Source organism: Pagrus major, chromosome 22, assembly GCF_040436345.1.
Source record: "Pagrus major chromosome 22, Pma_NU_1.0".
In the NCBI taxonomy this organism is placed as follows: domain Eukaryota; kingdom Metazoa; phylum Chordata; class Actinopteri; order Spariformes; family Sparidae; genus Pagrus; species Pagrus major.
The window spans coordinates 18,501,312-18,524,095 of NC_133236.1; the positions used below are offsets into that span (position 1 = coordinate 18,501,312).

Sequence of the window (22,784 nt, forward strand, 5' to 3'; positions counted from 1 at the left end):
AAGTATAATATAAATATTTTTTGTCAGCCTTAACATGGGACTCTTTCTTCTATATTAAATACTTATACCTTCACACACCCTTCTTTAGCCTCTGGTTTTGGTCATTTATAGTGTTAGCACCATTAGGTAGCATGGTATGTGTGTGAATGACACCCTCCTCTCAAATCTGTACAACTCATACTTACCTGGCAGGGGAGATACCATGATCAAGAAGGTGGTTCACCCAGGGCGAGGCTCAGCCATTGCACTCCGGTTGTGCTGACCCCTGCGAATTCCCCAAATGTGGGAATCTCGACTGCATAATTTCTGGTAGTGGGGGACTGCGTTCGCGCTCTCCCCTGATAACATGTAAAAAGAAAATCTGACAGCTGAAAAGCTCCTCAATATCTCCTTCAGTTCCCTTTAGCTCCCTTGAAGCTAAACATTTTATAAAAAATGTTTTTTTTTTGCGATTATTTAAAAGTGTGATAATGTTATCAATATATGCTTATGTATACTTACATTTAAATAAATATGCTGTAAATTATGAACTGATGAAAATGAAGTCACAACAGCTCAGTCACAAAATAATCTGCCAATATTTTATTATTCACTTTTTCCTGAGTTTCCCAATGAAATTTGTTTTGAAATCATCTGAAGGCCAACAATCCACAGGATGAATAGGCAAACATTGTGTAGAACAGCGTTAACGTTAGGAAAATCCACTATGGGTCAAATGTTGAGTATATGGTTGTATACTGCAGTTATCTCCGTTCCCCACCAGAGACCACCAGAGGTTGTTTCACACACTGTGTGTCTCACTTCTAGCAAATCCTCACTCATTTCTTGCATCATCGGTCTCTTGAGTGTGTTGTCTTCAGCTTGCAGAGCGAGAATTTCAGGGATGCACCGATGTGCTCTACTATGGATGTGAGTGAAGACACCGTGCACTGCTTTTCTGAGGCCAGGTTTTTAACAAGGCCGACATTCTCAAGATTAGGCAATGTCATTAGCCTTGTTTCCATAAAGCAATTTTCTACGCATTTTGAAGAATATTGCTTTAGAAATTTTATGGAAACGTCAAAGTGCTATAGAAATGCCAGTCCATCTACCATATAGAGAAAAAAGTATGTAGGTTCACTTGGCTATAACTAATGCAGTCAAATACAGCAGTCCTGTAATGAATCCTCCCTTGATGAACATTGTAATCATATTAAAATTAATGTATATTATATTGTAATCAGTTTTTATTGAAATAGTTCGAGAGAAGGGTTGTTTCAACTGCATTATCATGTTGGGGGCTGCAGTTTGTGGTGCTGTTGAATTGTAGTGCCTAACACTGTGCTATACAGCATGTTAAAATCCTATCGTATCATTTTCCTTGCCCCACTCTGATGCAGAAATAGGTTTACCAGAGATTATAACTACATATTACCCAAGTGATGAAATAAATACTTTGTTTAAAACTTAAAATTATTAAATGGATTTAAGTATAAATATTGATTCTCCAGTTCAGTGAAAGGGTTTACATGACATACAGTGACTAAATTCATCTGTGTTACAGCAATTTGAGGTTCATTATTTTTCTAATCAGGCATCTGACAAATAGGGTTTATTAGTTAATGCATGTATATTTTCTTTCTTGTTACACCGGGGGCTGCAGTTTGGTGTGCTGTTGAATTGTATTGCTAACACTCTACTATACAGTTGTTAAAATCCTACTTTGCAGAACCACCAGTGTTGTTCACTCTCCAGAGCAGTAGGTGGCAGTAGCAGGAATGTCAGTAGCCCACCAGCCGTGAACAAAGAAACAGGAAGTGGTTGGCCATGAGCAGGGAACAAAGAATCAGGAAGTGGTTGTAATGTGAGGGGAAAAAAATTGATTTGTGTGTTTTTATCCTCTTATGTGAACTTAAAATGTGGATGAAACAACCAGTGATCACAGTATTATTAGCTTTGGCTCACTTGAACTTGCTGTTGCTCATATGTGTGAGGTAAAATAGATACAGCTGGTGATCTGAGGTTAGCTTTTGATGTGGTAATGCAGCATTGCATGATGGGAAATGGATCCAGTATTTGTCAAGTATAATATAAATATTTTTTGTCAGCCTTAACATGGGACTCTTTCTTCTATATTAAATACTTATACCTTCACACACCCTTCTTTAGCCTCTGGTTTTGGTCATTTATAGTGTTAGCACCATTAGGTAGCATGGTATGTGTGTGAATGACACCCTCCTCTCAAATCTGTACAACTCATACTTACCTGGCAGGGGAGATACCATGATCAAGAAGGTGGTTCACCCAGGGCGAGGCTCAGCCATTGCACTCCGGTTGTGCTGACCCCTGCGAATTCCCCAAATGTGGGAATCTCGACTGCATAATTTCTGGTAGTGGGGGACTGCGTTCGCGCTCTCCCCTGATAACATGTAAAAAGAAAATCTGACAGCTGAAAAGCTCCTCAATATCTGCTTCAGTTTTCTTTAGCTCTTTTGAAGCTAAACATTTTTTATGAAAAAATTTTTTTTGCCATTATTTAAAAGTGTGATAATGTTATCAATATATGCTCATGTATACTTAAATTTAAATGAATATGCTATAAATAATAAACTGATGAATATGAAATCACGGTCACAACAGCTCAGTCACAAAATAATCTGCTAATATTTTATTATTCACTTTTTCCTGAGTTTTCCCAATGAATGAATGTTTTGAAATCATCTGAAGGCCAACAATCCACAGGATAAATAGGCAAGCATTGTGTAGAACAGCGTTAACGTTAGGAAAATCCACTATGGGTCAAATGTTGAGTATATGGTTGTATACTGCAGTTATCTTTGTTCCCCCCAGAGACCACCAGAGGTTGTTTCACACACTGTGTGTCTCACTTCTAGCAAGTCCTCACTCATTTCTTGCATCATCTGTCTTCAGTGTATTGTCTTCAGCTTGCAGTGAGAATTTCACTGATGCACCGATGTGGTCTCCTATGGATGCAATTGAAGATGCGTGCACTGCTTTTCTGAGGCCAGGTTTTCAACGAGGCCGACATTCTCAAGATTAGGCAATGTCATTAGCCTTGTGTCCATAAAGCAATTTTTTTGAAGAATATAGCATTAGAAATATTATGGAAACGTCAAAATAAAAAAAAACTTCCTTTACTTTGCAAAAAAGTTTGTATACTCGCTTGAGGTGTTTCTTGTCTTTTGCGAATCAGAGTTAATATACAAAATGTTTGATGGAAACAGATTTGCTGAATAAACTCTGACGTAGGGAACATTCAACTCACATGACTGATCAATTGTTTAGGCTGTCTGCAAAAACATGTCTGTATGCAAGAGGCACATGAGGAATGATGAAGAGACCAAACAAGTCCTCGGCCTCATCCACTAATTACAACTTGCCCGATTGAAAGTAATTCCTGAAGACCTCTCTCCATTTTGTCTCCTGGTTTGTTTACCTCTAGTCTATATTTACTTCCACATCCACGCCTGATCTAGCCACGTAGCCTACACTGTCTCCTCCTCTGACAAAATTAGACTTTACGTAGCCCAGTTCATTCACTCAAAACCCTTTTATGTAAACTACGAACCTTAAAGTTTGCTTAAAATTCCCTCGACATTTTTAGTGAAACATGGCTGTTTGTTGGCATGAGGCACAACGGATTCCTAGCCACTACTATGCAGGAACCTGGACATCATCTCAAAAATTGTTCCCCACGAGACATCTTCCGGTCGGTGGGTAGATGGAGTAGACATGGCTTGTGAGTCCTCCCGTGAACTTTTAACTTTTCACCCATCCAGCCCTCTAACTTCCACGCCAAACCGTGTCCCTTTTTTTTTTTTGTAATTTTTTTTTTTTGTGGCACACAATGTGAACCATCCCACTCTCCCCAACAGACTACAGAACCTGTCCTGAATGGTAGTTCATGAGGGCCTCCCGGTCAGGTCCATTATGCACTCCCGGGGCATGTCATCATCTGCCACTTGCCCCCGACTGGGTTGTGGCGCGCCGAGTCGGTGAGGCACTTGTTCTGGGAGTGCAGAGCTGCCATTGACCTGTGGGCAATGGCCGGTTCCCAGCAATTCCCGTACTTGCCAGCAGGGGAGGTCCTAGATGCACAACTAGTGCTCTACGGGTGAGCCGGAGGAAAAGGACAACCGAGGGATTCTCCAAGCTCTGGCTCACCCTGGCCGCCATCAAAGACGCCATATGGACCTCCAGAAACCTGCTGGCAAGAAAGCGCACGCAGATCCCCCCCCCGTGGCTACGATCTGAATGGCCGCAGCGATGGTCCAGGCAGCCGTCGCTGCGGGCGGCAGGCCTAGGATGTAGCCACAAGAAGAATCGCCTCTGTGCTCATTCGGAAGTGGGAGCCGGAGCCACACACAAAGGTCAAGGCAGCAGCCTGATCCTCCGGGTGTGGCAGTTGGGAAGGAGCAAGAGGTTGAGGGCCTCCTCTGAGCATCACCAGCTTCTCCCCAGGGGTCTGATGGGAGAGTGGGATGAGTTCCCCTGATAGGGACTCACCCCGCACAACTAAGACTTGAGAGCTTTTAAGTGCCCTCCCTTTTTAAAAGACTGATGTCCTACACACTTATACGCTGATGTCCTATACACTTACACTGATTCACAGAATGGACTTTTATTGCCACGAAAGAGCAATTTGTTTTAACATGTTTTACGTATTTTAAAGCAACAATCTGTGTTTTTTATCTGTAAACATGTATTAATGGATCTGATGGTGGTTTTTATGGTGAATGGTTTTACAGATGTAACTAAGTATTGTTGCTGGTGACATGTTGATTTTAATTGTGCTTTTGAAATTGAAATGTATTGTGGACTGTGACATGAAAAAGTGTAAAACCATAGAGAATTGTACCAATACCAAAAAAGCAGTGTCTTCACTCACATCCATAGTAGAGCACATTGGTGCATCAGTGAAATTCTCACAGCAAGCTGAAAACATCACACTCAAGAGACAGATGATGCAAGAAATGAGTGAACAAATTCAAATATTATAATATAATAATATAAACCCCATTATGTATGTAACTATAATTACTATGGCACACAGTAGAGTGTACACCTCCACCAAGGCCCAACAGCTCCATTTAATTCAACCAAGATTAATCCAATATCAAACTGGATAGCCCTGTATCACTCATTTTAAACCACCCATAACTTCTTGACCATAATTTAAGCTCTGTAAAAGCCAGCCACTAGGACAATAAAACACTGCAGATACAATCATAACCCATTGTGCTATGGAAGAATAAAAGGTTGATAAAAAGAGAAAGTTACACTACAAACACGATCTCAGCTGCACATTGGTGGTAGTGGGAGGTTTCTATCACTACAGTTACAGTGTAGCAGCTAAAAAAAAAAAAGGCTACCCTCCATGAAAACATATTTACATCAGCTAGATCAGAACTTTTATTTGGGTCTGCGTCAAACTGTACTAAGTCATAGATTGATGGAATGTAACTAAGTACATTTACTCAGGTATGTGCTTAAGTACAATTTTGTGTTTTCACATATTTTTACTGTACTTGAGTATTTCCATTTTCTCATACTTTCTACTTTACTCCACTACATTTTAGAGGTAAATATTGTTATATTTTTACTCCACTACATTTATTTGATAACTTAAATTACTAGTTACTTTGCAGATTACATGCTGCATCAGAGCCCTACCGTTTTTTTTGGCAAACTTGTGAAATGTCACAAACCTACTTTTTCAAACTCCTCCCAGGCAATTTCACCGATTTGCACCAAACTTTGCACACAGCATCTGTGGACCCTCCTGACAAAAAGTTATCAAAACAATTGTGATAGTCCAAAAAACGCCCAAAATATAGAACAACAATTTCCTGCACATTGTGGTGAAACAGTCTTCCATATCTTGACGAAATACAGTCCCATTACCACAGAACTTTTGCTAATTGTGTTCCATGGCCTGATGATGGTTTGTGCAAAATTCGGTGCAAATCGGCCAATAGGTGGTGCTTTTATTGCTAAATGACGAAAGAAGAGCTTGACAGCCTTCACTTTTCAGGGGGGCAGGGAATCGAACCCCATCCCAGTAAACCAGGAGTACCATTACCAGTGCCTTTTGCTTTTTGAGGCTACATGAAAGGTAAAGCAAAACCTACATTAGCAACAGTATATGACTGGCAGCAATTCATATTATGCGATTACACCAGTATAGTAAGTGCTATATATATATATATATATATATATATATATATATATATATATATATATATATATATATATATAAAGCTAAATCTTTTTAAATAAATTGTTTTACTTAGAAAACTCCAAATGTGTATCATTGAGATTAGTGATTACAATTATTAATACTGTTTGTAATAACATGTTTTAGTTTAAAATGCTGTTGTAATGCAGGAAACAAAACCCTTTTTATATCTAACGATTCTTTTTTTTAATTTATTTATTTTTTATAGTGAACACACACTATAGAATTACACAAAACTCCTAAAAAGTAAACATGGATATATAAATAACTAAAATATAAACATTATCAAAAACTTTTTTTGGTATATATTGAACACACAAAACATGCATATATAAAACACTACAATATAAAAAAGGTTAATTAAAAAACTACTACTAAAATTATTACTACTATTACACTAACTACTGTTCTATGTCCTAGATGTAAAAGAACACATGATGCCCTCATGATCACTGAAAATCACTAATGATTCAACATCATAATGTGTTGTTTTCACATACACATGATCAATTAGTGTGCCGTTTTCTGTTGTGGGTTGTTTGACTAAGTGAACAAACCCTTTGTTATAAATTTGGCGATTGACGATGATTTCAAAATGTCATCATTGAAATCTCCCATGACAGCAATTGTGTCACTTTGTGGATTCAGCCAATCAAGTAATTCGCCTAAATTTAGTTTAAACAAAGTCATGAGATAAGATGGTGGTCTATAAATTAATGCTATCAATATGCTGTATGTAGTGCAGTGGTAAACCAAACATTCTAAATTTACATTTGGTTCCGGGAGAACATTACATGCCAAATTGTCTGCACTATAAAGGCCAACTCCACCATGTTGTTGGCCTTGAATTTCTGTCAATATTGGGTTGCTGCTACTGTAGGATAAATTCCTTGGCTGATTATGAAAAGCATAACCGTCCATCTTTACAGTTTCAAATGAAGAAACTGCAGGCAGCCATGTTTCTGTAACAGCAATGCAGTTAAGCTGCAAATGCTGTGTGCACAATGCCAAATCGGATACATGTTGGGTCAAATTCTGCAGATTCATCAAAAAAACAGTAAAGGTCTGTGTATTGAATTTGTGCCTTGTAATATTCTCAACCATGAAGGGAGGCATGTTTTCAGTTGCATCTTTAATTGTATCCTTACAATAGATGGCTTTCTCCTTAAAATCCCTAATCACCAACCCCGACAAATTTCTAACCCGACTCAAAGCTACATATGCCTGTCCAGCTGCAAAAATCCTTTCAAACGACACTACCACTTTATCTACTGTAATGCCTTGTACTTTATGTACTGTACAAGCCCAGGCAAGCTTCAGTGGAAATTGCCTATGCATTCCACCCTTTTTAGTTACCCTATCCACTTCAGGTCCAATGCCCGTGGAACCCATTTCTACTGCAGAGGCAAATGCACAGAGTTTCCTCTTCTGTACGCCTACCCTATCATCATCAAATTTAACATACACTGTCTGAGGAAACCTTGTTCCGTCATTGTCTGGATAAACTGTGTGACAGTGCCACACACCCCATTAACTAGACCATCCGCTACATCTAAGTTTTTAAACAGCATTACATGGGCATCTTTCCCTAAAAGCAGCGTCTCATCCAGACATGTGTCGTATACTCTTGAATGATGTCCGCTTATCAACTCGAGCTTGCCTGTTTTCTTACTATTCACATAATCCTGAGTAGGGATCGACCGATATGGGTTTTTTAGGGCCGATGCCGATACCGATTTTTTTCCATCACCCATAGCCGATGACCGATTATGGACTGCCGATTTTCTTGGGCCGATTTTTTTGGGGCCGATACTGCTTTTGCTCCCTCAATTTACATAAAAAAAATGACACAGTGATAACAGGTCTCAAGTTTAAACAAACATTTATTGAACAGTAAAATTTAAGCTTAAGCTGTAGCATAAATAAAACAACAACAACTACTGTACACAGTAGGATTCAACAGCTTTGTTTAACTTTACACCACACATACTTTCAAATGAAAAAAAGTGCTTTGGTGGCTCACTAAAATGTTGCCACACCAGGTTCTTGTGTTCAGCCATCTGTATGAAGAATAAATAAAAACACAGAGTAGTATCAATCAGTATCAATATTTTTGGCATCATCTTACATTCATATCACCCATATCATCACCCCAGTTGGGGTTGGGACTCCATTTTGCCCACCTTTGGGCAACGCCAACATCTTCATAAACGGAATATGCAACGCGATCAAATGTTGCTCTAAACTATTCAAACACGCCAATTCTGGTGGAATGGGACAAACCGCCAAATTGTTCAATGCACTTTCAGGTGGCATTACACCTTTACTAATCTTAGAATGACACGTGTTACAAATCCACAGCTGACCTCTAGCTGTGTCCAACCATTTGCACGGCAATACGCAGTCTTCATTACATTTATGTAAATACTCTTCACTAATACATTTATCTGCTATTAAACTTAATTCTTTCCTTTTAGTGTAATCATCTTTTACATTTCAAAATCTGATTCTTAAACAACCCTCTGTGGCATACGCAGCACACAAAATCTGGCCCATCTTTAACTTTTTCCCAAAACTGTTCTGTAACATAATAAAAACTAGTCTGCCTTTTCTTTATTTTTTTCCCTCTTCAATTTGGTTGCTGCTATAACACACTTCTTATGCTCAAGACTTCCCTGATACTTGCTTTTACTCATGGCTTTTACATGCTGCCTGTGCACTTCACTTTCCCTATATTTTTCCTTTTATTCATTTCACTAAGTTTATGCTTATATACTACATTTTCCCTAGATTTCCTTTTATTCATTTCACTAAGTTTATGCTTATACACTACATTTTCCTGATATTTCTTTTTATTGATTTCAATGACTTTCATCCTATGAAACACATTTTGTCTTATATTTCTGTTTACCAATTTCCTTGACTTTCTCCCTATGCAAATCATTTTCCTGGTATTTTACTTTTCGTTTTAAGTTCTTTTTTTCAAATACTTATACAATACACAGTACTATCCTGCTGTTCTATAACATTATCTTCAATATCGATAACTTCTTCAGCTACACAACCTGAAGCTACAACTGGACTTGAACTCTCAGCACAAACATTATTCTCTACTTTGCTGTCTAAAATTGTACCCTCCGGAACAAGACGCGCTCACTTTGCAGCACCTATAACAAGTCTGCATCTGAGGCTGCATAACACAAACAACAGTCTCATAATGGTTACCGTTACAATTCTCTAAATACACTGCCTGATTGGACCACTGCCTATTCTTGCAACTGTATTCAAGCCAGCGATCACCACAATACATGAAAATATTCACTCCTAAACAATCTGCTGCTGCTTGAATCTCTACTTCAGTGGCCCAAGTGCCAACATAGCGCATTCTTGATCTACTGAGATAATCTGCCATTGAGGAATACTCAGGACGCAAAGTATATGCTTGAGGGTTGGCATGTAATTTCTTAAACACAGCTAATCTAATTTTTCTATGATTCTTCTGTGTGCCACACACAGCTTGACTGACCGCTCTAAAAAAACAATTACCATCACCAACTATTTGCTCGTTCTTACAAGGAGCCCCTAATGCACCAACCTCTGTCTATACCAGATCAAGTTTCTCCGACTCTACATTCAACTGTTTGCACAAAGCTAGTGCAACGTCACTACGCAGCAGATTAAACTCAAGTATTTTACTCGTCACATCGCTGAGAAATACGACGTCTGAATTAACCACATTAACGTCCCTGCTTTCCAACTTTTTGGATCCATGACTACCCACTGAAATCTTGCGTTTCACACCTGTCTGACTGCTGCTACTGCCAAGTCTTACCTGTTCAGCTGACACTTTAAGTGGTGGCTGAAGAGGTAAGCTACAACCAAAGTCAACCTCTCTGCTTTCCACAGTTGCACTTGGACTTCTGTGAGTGACACAAACACCGACAATCTCAAACAGCTTTGGAGTGTTCATTGCGGCGGCAAATTTGCATATGTGATCAAACACACGGTCAAGGCAACTAAAATACACAACAACGCTACGCCCGTTCTCATCTAGCATGCCATCTGCACCGCGTGCATGGGAGTCAACAACTGCATACTGCCCATCTCGACAAATGATGGCACATGTGCTGCCACTCACAGTCAGAAAGCATGTGTCAAATTTGCTACACATCTTTCCCAAACCATTCCTGAGAGTGGTGTGCACACCTGCATCAATCGACAGTGGCAGCGGCGGCGACCTAGAAGAAAAAAAAAAACATTAAATTATCTGAATATATATACTATTATTATAAAAAGGTACTAGACACACAAGTTTGCACAAACTGTACTAACCTCCCCCCTGGTGTCCACTTTCAGATGAGCAGTTGCAGGCGGTGGCACAGGTTTCACCACGGGCAAAGCTCTCGCCGGGACCTAGAAAACATGTTTTTCCAATGATTATCCACTTATTGCCATAATACTGCAGACATGCAAAAAAAAAAAAAAAAATCCTGATAAATCAAATATTGAAAAAAAACAAGACAAACCTTCTGGCTTGCAGAAGTCCAACGATGTTCCACTTTTGAACGCTAATGGAAGAAAAACAAAATAAACATTCTGAAGCCAGATGCGGGCTAAAGCCCTTGTGGCCCATAATGTGCAGTTTTGCATGTTGTTGTTAGTGTATCAGGAAAAAGGTGATACTAAAAAGACCAACCAACAGATACAACTTGCATGCAGTTTACCTTTGAGCTTCGTGGAACAGCAGTAGAATCAGGATCCATCACAGCCAACACTGAACTGCTGAACCAAACAGGGTTGAGCTGGAAGGAAGAGAAAGTGTAGATCAGACTATGTATTGTACTTACACCATCTCTGCTCCACAGCATACGGCAGTTCATGGGGAAATGCTCAGCCATAGGAAAGTACCTGACAACTAAAAAAGAAAAATAACATACATTATTGTAACATCTCTATGCGTCATATTTAAAGTTTTAGTTAATAATGAAACCGTAATGATTATGGAAATTATAATATTCATTCAAACAGTCTACCTAACAACATATGATGCATTATACATGGAAGTGTAGTTAAACTATTGTCTTTTTAAAACTTACCCATACGTGCTGCCACACGGCGGAACTCTTGATGCATGAAGTCTTGCTGAAGGGCTTTAACGTTCAGATGAGGTGGAAAGTCTTTGACACACGCCTGTAAAGTGGTTGTTAATAACAAAATGATTTTTTTCTGAAAATGCCAGAACTAAAAATATAAATATACGTTATTCTGCAACAGTTCATACAACTACATTAACTATGGTAATATATCAATAAATACAATAGGAAATAAACCTACGTTAGACCATCGCTCGCAGGTAGTGTGCAGGAGCTTAGCGAAGTCTGCCCCTGCCTTGTGGATGGTCCTGCTGAATGTCAGGTTGTTGCTGGGTGCCATGACCAGGACTGCGTCAGGAGACCAAGGAACAGCAGCATGCAGCAACTCGGTCCTCAGCTCCATCGCACAGGCCCCGGGCGTGGACATGATGCCAAAGGAGAGGGAGCCCTCTGGCATCGGGACAAAGCCATCTACGATAGCATGCAGATGGGAATCGCCTACAAGAAGAACAAACTGGAAAAAGAGATTGTATTGTTGTAGAATGAAAATCACTAATTATTATTAATCTTATTATTATTATTTTACCTTCTCATCGGGACTTGGCACGGAATGACCAACTTGTGCTGTCGTCCCGTCAGCGACGACTTTGGCCATTGTTGCACAGCATTGCGGTGACCGGTGCTGTACTCTATTAATACACAGGAAAAAAAGACACACTTACAAATCATGTAAACACAACACACCTTGCCACTAGGAAAATATGTACACCATACACATACAATGAAAAGATTTACATACGTGCGACAGAGACATTGGCAGGCTGCTGCGGTTCCACGTCAACCGTTGACCGTTCTTTTGGCTGCCTCTGAACGATGAAAAGACTTGCCCCGTGGCATCTAATGACATGTAGACAATTGATTAATATTGACATTACAACTCATCTTTAGACTACAATAATTGGACAAATACATCTTAAACACACGTTTAACAAGCAAGCAGTGATGGAAGAAGAAGAATTAAAATTGTTACTTAAGTCAAAGTATTCATACAACAGTAAAAAATACTAAACTAAAATGGTGACGGTTTACTATAAACACAATATATTTCCTTGTAGCCATGTTACAATAAAATTCTCCCCAATACATAGCTATATTAATGAACACAAATATTACTGAAAAACTATTTACAGCTGGTGGATTGTGCTTCTACAGTTTGATTATATTGCTAAATTAGGCGTATAGTAGTTTTTTTTAGTAGTAGTTTTTCTCTGTCTGCAGTGAAGCGCTACAACGCCCGCGAAGTTCAACAATGTACTCCAGCCAACCATGACGCAAAGCGCCCCGAAGTTGAAAATTTGCTCCCGACAACCACAGCACGACAAGACCAGCAAAATTTGAAATATACTCGCGCCAATCGCAGCATAATAATGGAGTTGTTTACCAGTGTGGCGATGTGACAGTTGAAATGACTTTTGATATTAGAATAAATGAATATTGTCTAAAGACTGGCATTGCTAGTAGCTTGTAGCTGATTTAGCATACAAACCAAGGGCATTCATATGCTGCCAAACATGTGCTTATAACCTGTGCTAATAGCCAACCACCTTTCCTGTGACTACAGGGCAGCTAGTTACAGTAGCTACAGCAGGAGAAGGCTCAGTAACTTTTAGCTCGTTCAGAAAAAAACCCCAAAGGTTTCTGCTGCCGAGCAATGCTAATAATGTTAGTGAGTAGCCAACAGTGTTAATAACAGCATTGATAATACTCATTTACAAACCATACACACATAATTTACCTTACTGAAGTTAGCAGTATTTTCAATAAATTCAGAATTATACATTCAAAGTTACGGGTCAATGAGGCAGCTAGCATGGATGTTAGCTTGTTGTCTGCTGCAATGGCAGAAACATAGAAGCAGCGGATTTAATCAAAATTAACTCACCGTGTTGAGCAAGTTGAAATTCCTTATGAAGAAACCAATGCTACTGTCTTAATCCAAAAGGTGTGAAAATGTGTGCCAGTATATTTGTATATCTGTGTGTATGTGTTGAAAAAAGCAGTAGAGCCAACGTATATCAGTCTGCACAGGACGAGATCCAGGTAACAGACAACGGGTCTGACGTTGGAGCTGTGACGTGACGTTATTTTTCACCACGTGATTGGTTGATGTGTTCAAATCCATTTCAAAAGCTAAGTAAAATGAAACTCTGTTGCTTTTTTGCAGCGTTTTGTGTGAAAATACTTGCCATAATTAACAGATATGATACATTGTTAGGAGACTGTGACAGCCAGGTGAGCATATAACCGCGAGAAAGACACCGATGACCATAAATGCCACCTAATTCTTCAGTCTGAAATATTAAACATTTGGCACTGTGCCAACACCAGAATACTTATGTCAACAAAATTCATCGGTGGTATAAACTGCTGACTGTAACTCACACACCAAAAATGACGAGCAGGTGGCAGATGACAGATTTGAGATGACGTAGCAGCGACACACAGCCTCACTGCATGCAGGCAAAATAACATGCCAACCCCCTGTTCTTATTAGTGGAAAAAGACAATGTGTTGATAGTAATAAATCAAACTTTTTCCTACTGACATTGTCTTTTTTTAGTGATTTTAAGTTAAATATATTAATACAATATGTCAAAATAAAAATATTACTGGAAAACTAATGTAGCACCATAAGCACCTTTCTTATCTTGCACTACTTACCATTTCTACCTCCACCATCTTGTGCAATTACCCTGTGCAATAATACCATTTTTATTTCTTTACATATTTATATTTGGTCTCTTATTTAAATCTGTTTTTAGTATTTTTTAAGTCTACTTGTTTGTTGTCCCCTGTACGTATTGGATGTCTGTCTACCTGCTCTTGTATTTATTGTATGTCTGTCTACCTGCTACTGTAACAAGTCAATTTCCCCGATGTGGGATGAATAAAAGTCTAAAGTCTAAAATCACACAAGTGAAATTGTGCTGAAAACAATGACACCAAACAAGGCAAGGTAAACAGCTTTTAAGGAGAAATATAAACGTAACTTTATACTTCAAATAATGCTTACTTGCCTCCATCAGTAATCTTAAGTTTTTGATTACAAAACAAACCACCTCTCACATGCTACAGTCAAACATCACAAAAAAAGAGTTCCATCTTTATAAACACAAAGATAACTAATGGCTAACAGTAACACATCTGGAAGACTTTTTTCTTTTTTCCAACACTGTAAGATTATGATTGTTTTCTGTGTGAAAACTTATGACAATTTCAAACTCCCTCAACACCATACAAAATGTATACAAAAGGAAACAAACACACATCCAAATTCTTAACAATAACTTTATTAAAAACTTAAAACCCAAACACGAACATGAACGAACAAAGAACAACAACATAAACAACATTTAAATGCCGTCAGGAGGACTGCCACCTTCTGCTCCTACAACAAACAACATAAACAACACAGTCAAATAAGTTATTACACTTCAATTACACTCACATATAAAGGCAGGGATTAAATGTCACAAACTACACTTGTCACAAACATTTAAAACTTACCATCCTCACAGGCCTCTACTAGTTCAGCATCACTTATATCTGCAAATAGCCACAATCACCATTCTGTTACACAAAGTCTTTCAGTTATTCCCACACTTACTTTCCATATACTTATACTGCTGACTGACACAGCAGCTATACTTACCAGCTGGAAGAGGCAGAGGCTTCTCCTTCAGCAGCTGCAGTTCTGCCCACAGCTGCTGAATGGTTGCCTCCTGCTGGTCGACAACATTGCGGAGCAAGGCGACCTGCTGGCTGGCCGCATTGCTCCTCTTCAGGTATTTGGACGTCGTGGTGATGGTGGGGTGCCCCATGCTCACGCACTTGACATAACGCTGTTGTGGGGAGACGTCGGGATCTACGCAAGAATACTGCAACATACACAACATACACACATTTACCTAACAATACTCAAAACTACAGCAACTCACACACAAACACACATTACATGACACCACTCTCACCAAATGCTACGTTAAATACTTACACAAAGAAGTTGGAAATCCTGCCTGAGCTGCATGAGCTCAGGGTCTTGCACTTCGGCAAAGTTGGTTAGAGAGGTAGCTATTTTCTAAAGAAACACACAACCCATTCACAATTATTACATATCACTCAAACACAGCACTAACAACACCAATAGTTATATTACTTGTAACATGCACTTTTTCATTTGTGTATTCACTCAACGCTCACGTTGTAGCTGACGTTACCCAGCTAGCTAGCTAACCAGCAATAACTTGCAACATCAGAAAACACTTTCAACACAATGTCTGAATGCTAAAACAACCTAGCTTGACAGCTATCAGTGTTGCTAAAAGCTATGTTTTGTTGTTAATGTTTAATATCATCATATTAGCTGTTGTCTTACAGATGAATGAGACGTGAGGTAGTTACCTGTTCTTGCGGAGAGAAAAAGACCGACAAGCTGAGTTGGCGCTGACTTTATAGGCTGCTAATGTATGGGAGGAGAATTTTTTCGGAACAACCAATCAGAAATCTCTGGAATCCATGGAGACAACGTTGACTGACAATCACATCACACATTCCAAGTTGACGTAACAGCGACACGCAGCCGAGTCGTTTTCTTTCAAAACTTGTGTCGGAAGTGCCTACTTCTGACTATATACCAGTTTTTCCATTTACTGATAGGCAAAGTAAAACCACACTTTGGAAAAATAATTTACAATTACAATATATTCTTGTCACGTTTGGTGTGCGTTTGGTGAAGGAAGAAACGATTAATATTCTCAGGACAGTGCTCGCAAGCGAAATTGACTGCGAGGATATGAACATGACTACACCCTGTTATTATTGATGGAGAAATGCAACACATTAATCAATCAACAAATTATATGGTAGCGCACGGCATTTGGTTGCTGAGCAACAGGGGAAAGTTGTTGGAGTGACGTCAGTGAAAGAGAGAAAGCGATAGCGACCAGCTGGCGATAACAAGCTTAGTGAGTTCTGAGATTTGTGACATTTAGCGTGTTAGGAGTGTATAGTTACTCCATTCACACTGCTGTTTGCATGCAGGGATGCTGAGCCAATTTTCCGCATCCGACTCTGATGCGCCTCCAGAGGTGGTATCAGAGGCGTAGTTGATGTGACAGTCTGATAAGTAAACATGTCGTTCACTCAACAAAATACAGACAAATGTCCCACAAAGCAACGTTACAGGACAAAACAACAGTAACGTAGCAATTGGAACTGTCTTTGGCAACTTACGTGAGTAAAAAAATACCGCAGTTATACGTGGAGAACTGTCGGTTCGACAGACTCTTAGTGACATTTCTGCCCAAAAAACAGTGTCCATCCCCGGCATAAAACTCTAACTCACCAAGTCCTTGTCGCGGTGAAAAAAATCACCGCCACAATAATCCCTCCCTTCACTTCAGTGAAGTTTCCCCCAGAAAACAGCCTCCCTCCCCGCGAGTGAATGAGTCAGACAGCGTCATGTTTAGGCTACTGATGGCGATTATGTTATTATGTAATTTAGAGCGCAAATCGTCACTTTGTCACTTTCCAGAATGTTTGGTGGGGGAGGATGTCAATCACAACACATTATAACAGCATCCATATGATTTTAAACAGTCAACGGGTATATGTTTAAATTACCAGGAGGACACCGGGGAAACACCTTGAAAAAAACACACGTCATCATTATGACGTGTACCGTGACGCCTCTTTTGGAGGAGAAGTGCCGGCTTGCTGTGTGAATTACACTCCAGTTTGTCTTTTACGCCGGAGGTGCTTGGCTTTGTGTGTAGAAACAACGGCGGAGAATTGGCGAAACGCAGCTGCAGTGATAATGCAGTCTCCATGTGAAAAGGGTTAGTGTGTTGTGTAGTGTAGTGCTTTTTTTGTTTGAAGTGTCAAAACAATGTGGCGAAAGCCACAAACAAAAACACAGACACACACACACTTTTTCTCACACATAACACAGGCATAAATTTAAGTACCTCCTCCTACACATTGCAGATGAAAACTATCACTGTTGTGTTTTGGGTAACATGTATCATATTTAGGTAGGCACCTTTCCATGGCACCACACACTGAAAATAGGAAGTCAGCCTCATATCCATCAGTCAGACTTTATTTATATAGCACATTTCATACAAATAACATGTAGCTGCAAAACTATATGTTCACATTCAAGCAGAAACATCACCGTTAAGGAGGAGGCGACAGATGACAACTTGCTGATAAACAGGGCTAAAACTTATTCACAGCTTTTTTTGATAACAAACATAATCATTTGGAGTTTTTTAAAAAGGGGCGGCTGTAGCTCAGTGGGTAGAGCAGGTAAAACTGCTTTTACTTTTGATACTTGAGTACATTTAAAGCCATAAAATCACTGTTATTACTTTTGTACATTTAATATCAGATACTGAAAGACTTTTACTCGAGTACTACTCATATAGGTGACTTTTACATTTACCAAATTAATATTTGAGCCCGATATCTTTACTTTTATTTAAGTATGAGTTTAAGGTACTTTTTACACTGTGCATAGATACCAGCTGCAATAAAAACCCAGCTGCAATAAAAACAAACACAATCAAAACACAGGTACAACATGCAAAGTGCATGTGTGTAAGAAAATATGTACAGTTAGGAATGTCTGCTCAGACAGCTTCATGGCTCTGACAGCCTTTGTGACTGAGGGCCCAAAGCCTCATCCACAGCTTTTTGAAAATCTGTGAATATGGATGATTTTGATTTTCCACTAAGTTTTTTTCCCTGTATTTTTGTTTCCTTGAGTGGATTGGCCACACAGTGCACAGGTGTACAGTCTCACTGTACTCTGAGGTCCAGCGCCACTGCGCTTTGCTTTCTTCTTCTTGTAGAGAGTCGATCTTGCTGGTGAGCTGAGCTGTTGGGGCAATGAAACGGATACCCAGCAACGTGAAGGTGGGCTGGAGTCCTGCTGTTGGGGTGAGGATCAGTGCTGATAAGACTGTTCGTCTTGCTGAGACTAGCTGTTCGTAAGACTGCATCAAAATTACCTTCTTGGTGGAGTCGTATTTGAGGACTTTTCCAAATGTGGACATGATCTGAGTACAGTAGTCCTCAATGTTCTCTGTCACAGCGATCACAAAGGTTTTCCTCAGCAGCTTTGGTGACGGCAGCTCCCTCTTTGGTGGTGGTCGCTGAAACTGATGGTTGAGTCCCTGGAAACGGAAAGGAATGTTCAATCTGACACACAATACCAGCAATATTCACCAGGGTTACAGTAAGTATTAATAAGGTAAGTGTGTAAATAAGTATTTTTTTGTATTTTCTTTGCCTCAGTTTCAGTCTTCTAAGAAAGCTCCCTCATTCCTATTACAGTGTGCGCTCCTGTTGTATTATGTTTTCATAACATCAGGCTCAGCATCGAGTACCAGCCAGACATGCGGCAGATCTGCCTGACAGTTTTTGAGTAGCCACAGCGTTAAAGAAAACCGTCCTTAGCACTTGCAGGGCTCTCAGACCTGGGACAGCGAAGGCTGTAACCCCACACACCTACTGGTCTCCAGAAAAACACACAGCTGCGAAAGAAAGAGTCTGCTGAGGGCACTCCCCCTCCCACCACCACTCCAGGAAACTTAGGCGGATGAAACCACATTGTGTCATTCTTGAGGACTTTCCTTGTCTTGATGTTGACATGCTTGTCCTCAAATGACATTTTCTGTTGGAAGAGCCCTCTTTCAGCATCCTCTTTCAGCCACCTGACGTCTGCTTTGGGGAGCCCATTAGGACCAGACTGCCACATTTTATGCCACCCCACATGTCACCTGGTTGAATAACAAAGACAATACCTTCATCTACCAACCAGTAAGTGCTCTAATCTAGTTTGGAGGCAGCATCTGTAGGGGTCAGGTCAGTGTCTCCTGAAAGGAAATCAGGACTTATGCAGCCATGAGGACAAAAATCGGTGTCAAAGCAACTAAAGAACAGAACTGTAGAGCCATTCCTCAGTGTTATTCTGTAGCTGGTTTTATTAGATACAGATTCTGCATTAACGAGGTTCATGCAGTAATATTAATCCAAGGAGATAAACTGATGTACCTTGACTTTCAAAAGCGGCGAGTACATCAGCCAGCAGAGCGTCATCTGCCCAGCTGTCATCACCTCTGGACCCTGAGAAGCTGGATGTGGCAGTTGCTGCTTAGAGGGGCCACTTTTTGGGGAGATTTCTGTAAAGTGCAGTTTGAGTACAGGCTTGAGGTTTGTCATATGAACTGCACCCTGCTTTTACTTGACTTTTTACGTAACTTGACCTACCTCTTTTTCTTAACTTTGCTGCCCTGTCGACGTTTAGCTCCAGGTGGCAGGAGACTGAAGGGAACAACTGGATGTACTGAAGGAGGTAATCCTTCACCCACACATCCTGCATTCCACCTTTCCTGTCTGGGTGGCAGCTCTCCTTGACATGGCGATCGAGGAGACTAAAATACAGAACATGTTATTTAAGAAAAACAACTTAAAACTAACTTAAAACAACAATGTTTGACTCTGTTTAGTAATGCATACTCACAATTTGAGATAACCGTCATTTTCGATCAGCCACTTGAAACTTTTGCCACCGTACTTCCCAAATGTGACAATGAGCTGACCGAGATACTGCTTCTCCTTGGGATTTGCAGTGATCAGGAGGCATCTCTTCTTAGCTGAAGAGTTACACATTGGAAAGGTTATTACAAATATTAAACATGTAAGTTATAGTGCACCGCAGTAGCTTGGCATGCCTGCAGTACTGCACAGGATGGGGTGCAAACACATCTACATGGATCATATGTTGGTTGTGCTTTTGTGACACTAATGCAGAGATATTACCTTCCTCACAAGCCGTCTTTGGATCCTTCAGCCTGCTGTCATCGTACATCTGGGACGGTTTAGATGACTGGCATACCTTGGCCTCCTTTGTTGCTTTCAGAACACATTGTTGCCTATCATGTGGCACACTTGTGTCCAGAACACACAAGACAGGCAACAATGGATCTGTTGCAGGTCTCTAAGCTGAAAAACATTGAACTGTTAAAGTGATTTGGGACTTCACCCTTGATAAAAGTACTAAAGCTGTAAGTTTGTAGGTTCAACAAAACACATATGTATGAAAGGGTCTTTTAGTGACAATGTAATGACACAAACAAACTATTAAATCACTCTGGAAACTAACTTTTAAATACTAGATTTAGTATGAAGGACCCAGGAGGTAATGATGAAGGCAGCAGAAATATCCCAGCCTTCACCTGTGACTCACCTGCTGAATGAGAAGCTGCCTTGAACTCCATTTTCTTTGACTTACTTACTTCACTCTGTAGAAGAAAATGTGAGGCCAGTTAAAAGGGGCTTACTTAAATGTGCAAAGTTTGTCATACTAACTAACCCACACATCCAGCCAGTGGGGTCTTGAAACAATGCGTGAGAAAGACATTAAAACTACTTCATATTTGCAGATACCAGGTTAGAATACCAGTGTTATATACAGCAGTGATACTCAAGTTACTTACTTAACTTACTTAACTTACTTTCTGACATGCAGAGGAAGACAAAAAGTTACTAGTAATTAGGATAATTCTGATCCCATGGATGGTTATTTTTCTCTCTATTTGACCTCTTTCCCAGGTGCTGAAATGCAGCAGCAGCTACTAAGTGCATTCAAATATCCGATTTATCGGTCATATAGGCCTAGAGTCACACCATATAACTAGTTAACTAGTTATAAGCTACTAAGTTACTTGTATTCTTTCTTCTTATATGATAAGTGTTCTTGTTTTAAATCACTGGCACTTGCCCTCTGGACAGGTTGCAAATGCGCCTCAGATGACGAAGTAATATACAAGTAAGCTTTTGTTTACTTAATTGCTTTTGTGAACTTTTAGTCCTTACAGTTTTGGATGTAGTATTCAATGTGTGAAATTACATAAACTAACTGATAACTTTTTCTGTCTTTTACAAGAAGTGATTATGAAGACATGCCTTTTCAGAATGGACGTCCTATCAAAGCAACTGCCAAGATGAAAGTGACGGTGACTGATGGGGATCTCTGTGTCACTGTTGGAAACTATGACAATACAATACAACAAACTACTATGTATATGTGTAAATAAGGAGTACCCACATTGGTAATATAAAATTATATACTGTAAGTGTTGACTGAATGTACTGTACTTTTACTAAAAGACAGTCAAACTTTTTTCTTCATTGTTTATCCTTTCAGCCTCATTGTCTGTCCCATTTCTGTCCATATATATTGATAGTTTAACTAACTGAAGTACAGTGTACCGTGCTGTGATCTTTTGAACCACCACACAAAGTTTCTCAGATTCTCATGGGCTCTAAATTGCCAATATTGAAATGTGTCCTTCAGTACAGTGCAAACCATATGAGCAGGTGAAGTTTTGTTTAGCAAGATAATCTTCAAAGATTAACACCACTTTTGTGATTTTTGAAGCCTAAATTAAATCTGTAGAAGTTAAAAGCTAATGTTAGACTATAAACAGACTACATTGCAATCGCATGGTTTAAACATCACCACCACTAAGCGTCTAACAATTACTATACACATTTTATATAAACTGATCAATGTACAAGTTGTAAAAGTATAGTGAGAGTAATATGCAACTAAAGTCGGCCTGTAAAGACGGACTAGTGAGTAGATGAGTCTCTGTTTGGTGTGATGACGTCTGTAGTCTTATTTAGTTGTTAGCAACTGCCGTTTTTAAGATACATAAGCTCGTTATAATTAAATTGTGGGACATTTAATGGTGTGTTTTATGTCTTAGAACAAAAGTGTAAATATCTTATGCTTGTGGTAACCACAGACCTTTTTCAGGCATATAACCGAAAATCAATTAAAAAACCTCAGACTTTGGTACGAGATTTAGCAAAAATGCTAACTGATTTCCAGGTTTTAGGACTACAAACTACACCACTGTATTTCCCTATTAGTTTCCCTCACCAGAGGGAGACATAACTCAATATATCTTTGTGAAAGGGTAACTGTCGAAGTTAAATGTATACATTTGTTGATTTTCATCCGAACACATGATCTTATTATGTTATACTTGATCTCAGTCACATAATTTAACCGAATAAACGAACAATTCTTCCGCTACTATAACTACAAATGGGAATTTAAGATAATAATTCGTAGTGACGGCTCATTGGTCAGTAGCTCATCACGTGACCAGAAATAGCATTAACCCGCATTCACTTTGACAACAATCCGTGACTAAAGTGTGCGATCTAATGCGTCTTTGTGTGCCGATAAAGTCATAAAACATGAAACGACACTTGTACATTTGGTGGCACTTTTTTGTAGTTATTGAAATAATTTTGAACCGTAAGTGAAAGTCATAGTGAGGATAATGACCCTCCCACTTCGCCAGATATGTGGT

General features: G+C 39.5%; 1 long non-coding RNA gene and 2 other non-coding genes across 3 annotated transcripts in view; all 3 read left to right on the forward strand.

Moving 5' to 3' along the window:
- LOC141018414 (uncharacterized) overlaps positions 1–21,492 on the forward strand; it is a 28,112-nt gene extending 6,620 nt beyond the window's left edge. The window contains exons 2-4 of the long non-coding RNA XR_012180721.1: positions 18,513–18,646; positions 19,703–19,750; positions 21,344–21,492. This is a non-coding gene — a long non-coding RNA (uncharacterized lncRNA). The remainder of the gene's footprint in view (positions 1–18,512; positions 18,647–19,702; positions 19,751–21,343) is intronic.
- LOC141018555 (U1 spliceosomal RNA) lies at positions 178–341 on the forward strand. Its single transcript, XR_012180733.1, has one exon. It is a non-coding gene; the product is annotated as a U1 spliceosomal RNA (small nuclear RNA).
- Positions 2,238–2,401, forward strand: LOC141018556 (U1 spliceosomal RNA). The gene has a single exon (XR_012180734.1). It is a non-coding gene; the product is annotated as a U1 spliceosomal RNA (small nuclear RNA).
- Positions 21,493–22,784: the final 1,292 nt, after the last annotated feature.